Source organism: Capricornis sumatraensis, chromosome 8 (assembly GCF_032405125.1).
Source record: "Capricornis sumatraensis isolate serow.1 chromosome 8, serow.2, whole genome shotgun sequence".
NCBI lineage: Eukaryota > Metazoa > Chordata > Mammalia > Artiodactyla > Bovidae > Capricornis > Capricornis sumatraensis.
In genome coordinates, this window is record NC_091076.1 from 49,122,402 (window position 1) to 49,131,343 (window position 8,942).

At 45.5% G+C, this 8,942-nt stretch overlaps 1 pseudogene; it reads left to right on the forward strand.

The window, feature by feature from the left end:
* The first annotated feature begins 6,812 nt into the window (after nucleotides 1–6,812).
* On the forward strand, nucleotides 6,813–8,369 carry LOC138083543 (etoposide-induced protein 2.4 homolog pseudogene; annotated as a pseudogene).
* Nucleotides 8,370–8,942: the final 573 nt, after the last annotated feature.

Below are 8,942 nucleotides of genomic sequence, written 5' to 3' on the forward strand. Positions count from 1 at the left end.
ATATTGTCACCCTGCTTATTTAACTTATATGCAGAGTACATCATGCAAAATGCTGGGTTGGATGAAGCACAAGTTGGAATCAAGATTGCTGGGAGAAATACCAATAACCTCAGATATGCAGATGACACCACCCTTATGGCAGAAAGTGAAGAGAAACTAAAGAGCTTCTTAATGAAGGTGAAAGAGGAGAGTGAAAACGCTGACTTAAAACTCGACTTTCAAAAAGCTAAGATCGTGGCATCTGGTCCCATCACTTCATGGCAAATAGATGGGGAAACAGAAACAGTGAGAGACTTTATTTTCTTGGGCTCCAAAATCACTGCCAATAGTGACTGCAGCCATGAAATTAAAAGATGCTTGCTCCTTAGAAGAAAAGCTATGACAAACCTAGAAGCATATTAAAAAGCAGAGATATTACCTTGCCAACAAAGGTCCGTCTAGTAAAACTATGGTTTTTCCAGTAGTTATGTATGGATGTGAGAGTTGAACCATAAAGAAGACTGAGCACCAAAGAATTGATGCTTTTGAATTGCGGTGTTGGAAAAGACCCTTGAGAGTCCCTTGGACAGCAAGGAGATCAAACCTAATGGAAATCAACCCTGAATATTCATTGGAAGGACTGATGCTGAAGCTGAAACTCCAATACTTTGGCCACCTGATACAAAGAACCGACTCATTGGAAAAGACTCTGATGCTGGCAAAGACTGAGGGCAGGAGGAGAAGGGGATGACAGAAGACAAGATTGTTGGATGGCATCACTGACTCAATGGACATGAGTTTGAGTAAACTCTGGGAGTTGGCAATGGACAGGGAAGCCTGGTGTGCTTCAGTCCATGGGATTGCAAGGGGTCAGACACGGCTGAGTGACTGAACTGAACTGAATGTGCATAATGTCAACACTGTACACAGAGTGAACCTGTTGACTCAGAAAGTGAAGAATCTGTCCACAATGCAGAAGACCAAGGTTCAAAAACTGGGTCAAGAAGATCCCCTAGAGAAGGGAATGGCTACCCACTCCAGTAATCTTGCTGAAGAATTCCATGGACAATGGAGCCTGGTGGGCTACAGTCCATGGGGTCACAAAAAAGTCAGACTTGACTGAGCAACTGAACAACAACATAGCTGAAGAAACAGAGATTTAGAAAATTACGTAACTTGCCCGAGGTCACTGAGGAGTGCAGATTTGATGTCTCCAAGGCCCTCTTTTCACCTACATTTATAATCAACAAGAAAGCTCACAGCCCAGGAAAATCAGCTCCACCAGGTCAGGGAGTTGAGTGGTGAAGAAGACGGAGAAACGGAAAGCGACGAACATAACACAGGAATGAAACCAGGGATTTCAACCACTAGAAGCCCAAATTAAAGCCTAGTTAACAGAAGGCAAGTTCAATGGCTTAGATGAAACCAATGCAAACGTGTTGACTGGGGAGTATGCTGTGCAGATGACCAGTACCTTGGTCCAGAAAGAAAGCCCTTCTAGCCTCCAGGTTCCTAACGCCTTCATCCAGATGGGATGTGGTCCCCAGGGATTCTGTCTCTGGGCCCCAGCACCCTCACCCCTTTAATATAAAGGTCCTTTAATAAGGAACTGTAAGGATCAGAATATGACACCCTAAAATGTGCCATTTTGGCATAGGGATTATTTCTGAGTTAAACAATTTAAGAAGTGGCAAATTCAGAAACAGCTCTTTGCCCTCACCCTACCTGCCTGAAAGCTGACTAAAAAGTTTTCTTTGCGAACATTTTCTCCTTCCTCTCTTCCACACCAGGAGAACAGCCAGGAGGAGACAGAGAGCCCCAAACTTGTTTGGGTCTGCACAAACAAATCTTGCTAAAATAGCACCCGACTTCCATTAGTTTTCCCCAGGTTCCCTTGTGGCTCAGCTGGTGAAGAATCTGCCTGCAATGCAGGAGACCTGGGTTCGACTCCTGGGTTGGGAAGATTCCCTGGGGAAGGGAAGGGCTACCCACTCCAGTATTCTGGCCTGGAGAATTCCATGGACTGTATAGTCCATGGGGTCACAAAGAGTCAGACACGACTGAGTGACTTTCACTTTCAAATATTTATCTTTCCACAATTTATTGCCCTTGTCTTGTCATTTTTCTATAAATAATTGCCCTTTGATACAACAGTATGTAAGCCCCCAGGTTTAACTGCCTTGTTGAGCCTTCATTTTTCTGTGAAGGTCTCTGTGCATGTAAAAAATAAAATATTACCATCAAATAAAATTTGTGTGTGACGTTTCTCCTCTTTATCTTTGTTTTAATGTTCTTTATTGTGATGGAAGTCACATAATATAAAGCATACTATTTTAACCATATTTGACGGTACAGTTCAGTGGCACTAAGTACATTCTCATTGTTGTGCAACTCTTACCTTCATTCATCTGCTGAATTTTTCATTTTTCTAAACAGAAACTCTGTCCCCACTAAACACCAAGTCCCCCTTCCCCCACTGCTATTCCCAACCCCGAAACCCTGGCATCTACCAATGTCCTTTCTGACTCTATGAAGTGGAATCAAACAGTATTTGTCTGCACCTAGTGTTGGATGTGACTGAAACAGTCGACTTAGCAGCAGCAGCAGTGTTTACTGAAATGCATTTTTCAGTTCAGTCACTCAGTTGTGTCCAACTCTTTGCGACTCCATGGACTGCAGCATGCCAGGCCTCCCTGTCCATCACCAAATCTCAGAGCTTGCTCAAACTCATGTCCATTGAGTCGGTGATGCCATCCAACCATCTTATCCTCTGTCAAACCCTTCTCCTCCTGCCTTCAGTCTTTCCCAGCATCAGGGGCTTTTCCAGTGAATCAGTTCTTTGCATCAGGTGGCCAAAGTATTGGAGTTTCAGCTTTAGCATCAGTCCTTCCAATGAACGCTCAGGACTGATTTCCTTTAGGATTGATTGGTTGGATCTCTTTGCAGTCCAAGGGACTCTCAAGAGTCTTCTCCAACACCACAGTTCAAAGGCATCAATTCTTCGGCGCTAAGCTTTGTTTATGGTCCAACTCTCATATCCATACATGACTACTGGAAAAACCATAGCTTTGACTAGATAGACCTTTATTAGTAAAGTAACATCTCTGCTTTTTAATATGCTCTTTAGGTTGGTCATAGCACTTCTTTCAAAGAGCAAGCGTCTTTTAATTTCAAGGCTGCAGTCACCATCTACAGTGATTCTGGAGCCCCCAAAATAAAGTCTCTCACTGTTTCCATTGATTCCCCATCTATTTGCTATGAAGTGATGGGACCAGATACCATAATCTTAGTTTTCTGAATGTTAAGTTTTAAGCAAACGTTTTCACTCTCCTCTTTCACTTTCATCAAGAGGCTCTTTAGTTCTTCTTCGCTTTCTGCCATAAGGGTGGTGTCATCTGCATATCTGAGGTCACTGATATATCTCCCAGCAATCTTGACTCCAACTTGTGCTTCATCCAGCCTGGCATTTTGCATGATGTACTCTGCATATAAGTTAAATAAGCAGGGTGACAATACGCAACCTCGATGTACTCCTTTCCTGATTTGGAACCAGTCTGATTTTCCATGTCCAGTTCTAAGTGTTGCTTCTTGACCTGCATACAGATTTCTCAAGAGGAAGGTCAGGTGGTCTGGTATTCCAGTCTCTTGAAGAATTTTCCACAGTTTATTGTGATCCACAGAGTCAAAGGCTTTGGCATAGCCAATAAAGCAGAAGTAGATGTTTTTCTGGAACTCTCTTGCTTTTTCAGTGATCCAGTGGATGTTGGCAATTTGATCTCTGGTTCCTTTGTCTTTCCTAAATTCAGCTTGAACATCTGGAAGTTCATGGTTCACGTACTGTTGAAGCCTGACTTGGAGGATTTTAAGCATTAATTTGCTGGCTTGTGAAATGAGTGCAATTGTGTGGTAGTTTGAACATTCTTTGGCATTGCCTTTCTTTGGGATTGGAATGAAAACTGACCTTTTCCAGTCCTGTGGCCCCTGCTGAGTTTTCTAAATTTGCTGGCATGTTGAGTGCAGCACTTTCACAGCATCATCTTTTAGGATTTGAAATAGCTCAACTGGAATTCCATCACCTCCACCAGCTTTGTTCATAGTGATGCTTTCTAAGGCCCACTTGACTTCACATTCCAGGATGTCTGGCTCTAGGTGAGTGATCACACCATCGTGATTATCTGGGTCCTGAAGATCTTTTTTGTACAGTCCTTCTGTGTATTCTTGCCACCTCTTCTTAATATCTTCTGCTTCTGTTAGGTCCATACCATTTCTGTCCTTTATTGAGCCCATCTTTTCATGAAATGTTCCCTTGGTATCTCTAATTTTCTTGAAGAAATCTCTAATCTTTCCCATTTTATTGTTTTCCTCTATTTCTTTGCATTGGTCACTGAGGAAGGCTTTCTTATCTCTCCTTGCTATTCTTTGGAACTCTGCATTGAAATGGGTATATCTTTCCTTTTCTCCTTTGCCTTTAGCTTCTCTTCTTTCCTCAGCTATTTGTAAGGCCTCCCCAGACAGCCATTTTACTTTTTTGCATTTCTTTTTCCTGGGGATGGTCTTCGTCAATGCCTCCTGTAGAATGTCACAAACCTCCATACACAGTTCTTCAGGCACTCTGTCTATCAGATCTAAACCCTAAATCTATTTCTCACTTCCACCTTATAACTGTAAGGGATCTGATTTAGGTCATACTTGAATGATCTAGTGGTTTTCCTTACTTTCTTCAATTTCAGTCTGAATTTGGCAATAAGTTCATGATCTGAGCCACAGTCAGTTCCCAGTCTCGTTTTGGCTTACTGTATAGAGCTTCTCCATCTTTGGCTGCAAAGAATATAATCAATCTGACTTTTGTATTGACCATCTGGTGATGTCCATGTGTAGAGTCTTCTCCTGTGTTCTAGGAAGAGGGTGTTTGCTATGACCAGTGCATTCTCTTGGCAGAACTCTGTTAGCCTTTGACCTGCTTCATTTTGTACTCCAAGGCCAAATTTGCTTGTTACTCCAGGTATCTCTTGACTTCCTACTTTTGCATTCCAGTCCCCTACAATGAAAAAGACATATTTTCAGGATGTTAGTTCGAAAAGGTCTTGTAAGTCTTCATAGAACCGTTCAACTTCAGCTTCTTCAGCATTACTGGTTGGGGCATATACTCAGATTACTGTGATACTGAATGGTTTGCCTTGGAAGCAAACAGAGATTATTCTCTTGTTTTTGAGACTGCATCCCAGTACTGTGTTTCAGACCTTTGTTTACTATGATGGCTATTCCATTTCTTCTAAGAGATTCTTGCCCGTAGTAGTAGATATAATGGTCATCTGAGTTAAATTCACCCATTCCAGTTTATTTTAGTTCACTGATTCCTAAAATGTCTATGTTCACTCTTGCCATCTCCAGTTTGACCATTTCCAATTTGCCTTGATTCATGGACCTAACATTCCAGGTTCCTATGCAATATCGCTCTTTACAGCATCAGACCTTGCTTCCATCACCAGTCACATCCACAACTGGGTGTTGTTTTTGCTTTGGCTCCATCTCTTCATTCTTACTGGAGTTATTTCTCCACTGATCTCCAATAGCATATTGGGCACCTACCGACCTGGGGAGTTCCTCTTTCCATACCCTATCATTTTGCCTTTTCATACTGTTCATGGGGTTCTCAAGGCAGGAATATAAAGTGTTTGCTATTCCCTTCTCCAGTGAACCATGTTTTTTCAGAACTTGCTTTGTCAGAAATGCATTTTTAAGGTGAATTTAATATATGTCCTATAAATAGATTGTACCATCTTTTTTTCCCCCCTGTGCTATACATAAGTTCTCATTGGTTACTTATTTTATGCATGTGCTAAGTCACTTCAGTCAGGTCTGGCCCTTTTTGACCCTATGGACTAATACCCGTCAGGCTCTTCTGGCCATGGGATTCTCCAGGCAAGAATACTGGAGTGAGTTGCTGCATCCTCCTCCAGGGGATCTTCCTGACCCAAGGCTCAAACCCACATCTCTTAAATCTCCTGCATTGACAGGCAAGTTCTTTACCACTAGTGCCATCTGGGAAGCCCATTTGAGACACAGTATATATATCAATCCTGCTACTGTTGCCGCTAAGTTGCTTCAGTCGTGTCTGACTCTGTACGACCCCCTAGATGGCAGCCCACCAGGCTCCCCCGTCCCTGGGATTCTCCAGGCAAGAACACTGGAGTGGGTTGCCATTTCCTTCTTCAATGCATGAAAGTGAAGTTGCTCAGTCGTGTCCAACTCTTCACGACCCCATGGACTGCAGCCTACCAGGCTCCTCCGTCCATGGGATTTTCCAGGCAAGAGTACTGGAGTGGGGTGCCATTGCTTTCTCTGGGAAGTAAGTAAACAAGTAATGATAGGACTTCCCTGGTGGCTCAGATGGAAAAACATCTGCCTACAATGTGGGAGACCTGCATTCGATCCCTGGGTTGGGAAGATCCTCTGGAAAAGGAAATGGCCACCCACTCCAATACTCTTGCCTGGAAAATCCCATGGACAGAGGAGCCTGGTAGGCTACAGTCCATGGGGTCACAAAGAGTCGGACACAACTGAGCAACTAAACTAAACTTTAAACAAGTAATGAAATAAACAAACAAATAATATCAAAATATTTTCTGGGCTTCCCTGGTACTTTGGGGTGAAGAGACCACCTGCCAATACAGGAGACACAGGCTCAATCCCTGATCCAGGAAGACCTCACATGCCTCGGAGCAACGAAGCCCGAGCGGCCAGACTACTGTGCCTGTGCTCCAGAGCCCGGGAGCCGCAACTGCTGAAGCCCTTGTGCCTTGAAAACTGCAAGTTGCAACTAATGCGCCCGCATGCTGCAGCTACAGCAGCCTGCAAACCTGCAGCCCACATTCCACAGCAAGAGAAGCCACCGCACTGAGAAGCCTGCACACTGCAGCTGCAGAGAAGCTCGTGCGGCTGTGAGGAACGGGCACAGCCTAAAATAAGTCAATAAAATTATTTTTAGTATTTTCTAAGATGTTTTAATACCAGCAGATAGTAAGTGCTCAATAAATAAATGAGGAAATTAATAATGAGGATAAATGAGGAAATTAAAAGATGTTACAAGAAAGGCAAGTCATGAAAGCAAATTAAATCAAGTGAGCCCCTTTCACAGTTTTATTGAATCAGCTTTGTGACAGTTACTTTTGGCTGTGTGTGGAAGACTTGATGTCTCTGGCTTCCAATTGTTTAGGAGAAGAAGAGACTCCAAAAAGAAAATAGCAGGACGGTTGGGGGCGGAGGCTGCGCCCTGCACAGACAGAGAAACAGGAGACCACACTTTCTCATCCTCAGTCAGAACTCCCTGCGACACTGCGCAGAAAGGCTCCCTGGAGGTCAGACAGGAAGGGAGTGTGGAGCCCGGCAGAAGGGCAGAGGTGCGGAGGCCTAGGAGAGGTGCTCCGCCGGAGCCGTGCGGCAAAGCTGCACAGTCCTTCCCGATGGAAGGTCTGGGGACACTGCTCTCTCCCTCGTGTTGTTGAAAGTTTCTGCAGTAATAACGAGATGGCGAACAGGGTCATACCTTTCCGCAGGACCTTGCCAGGGGAATCAAAGATGCCATCTGGGGAATCTGTGCCCTCTCAAAGCTGGATGCTCAAATTCAGCAAAAGAGAGAAGTGGCTTCGGAGAAGGGCAAGAGGTGTCCTGGCTCAGAGAAGAGCCCAGAGCTAGGGAGGAAGCAGGAGGGTGAGCCATGTGCTGTTAGCAGAGATTTTCAGTACTGTGCTTGGAAGGGTGGAGTCGTCTGGTTCCGGCTCCTCTTGTTTTATCCAGTGTTTATTTCTGTCCTCAGTAACGGCCCAGATTGGTGATCTGGGTGACCCGGATTGGTGATCCGTCACTACCCAGGGATGTCTGCTGGTGGCTGGGGTTCTTCCTCACGTCAGTTTTCAGGGCTGTCTGGATGCTCCCCCTCTCTGTGCTCAGCAAAGTCCTCGGTGCGATTTGCTTTCAGGACATAGCTGACCTGGAACTCGAGCTATCAGCGAGGAGGCCTCCCCGTTCCCTGGCGTGGCTGACACGCTCTTCAACCTCTTGCTTGAGGCCCTCTTCCTCCTGCAGGAATTGAAATGCCCCTGGGGCTGTCAGACATAGAAAGGAACTGGCCTTGCCACTTTGGATTGGTTTGTCCGACTTTCCTCACAAGGCAGTCCTCCCGCGTTGACAGTGATCCTCTTCTCTGGCCTCTTTCCTCTAGTCATCATCAGTGACAGTGAAGCAAAGACCCCGGCACAGCATAGCTTTTCCAGGTGCGCCTCTTCTCCTTGGTGGTTTTCTTAAGCAACAGCCTCTTCCACAAGCTGGTCTACCTGCGAGTGGCCCTAAGGAGCTCCACTTCTGTGGAAAAACTCCCCTCTCCACACTGAGACTAGGACTGAAGGCTGCTGGGGCCGCGGAGGGGGTCGCCTGCCACCCACCACCCGGCTGGGCTGGAGGGCCCCCGGCTCCCCTCCACCCTCTCCCAGGAGAGGTACGGCCTGCCTGCCAAGAGCCCTGCCCGAAGTCCCTTCCCTCTGAGGAATCCGAATTTTTGTCTCTGGTGCATGTAAGGCAGAATCTTCCTGACACCAGTGTGGATTTTGAACACCAGCGAGTCTGAAAGGACCGCAGGTTTTTCTGCAGCTCTTTTCTAGCGTTTGCCAGCCCCATGCCTGGACTGACTTGAATACCATTTCCCCTCCCACTGCCTCTGCCTGCCTCCTACCACCTTCCTGCCACCCTTGGATGAATGGACTTTTGTAATTCTAGCTGTTGTATTTTGTGGACCTGTTATTGTTATTTTTCTGTGAAGCACATATGTTGGATGCTGGAGGGACGGAGGGTCCGCTGCTCCTGGTCACTCCCTTTACAGGCATCTACATTTAAAGTTCCCCCAAAGATAGGGAGGCACCAATTTCCGACAAGTGCCACTGCAACACAGAATGCTCAGAGAAGCTGAA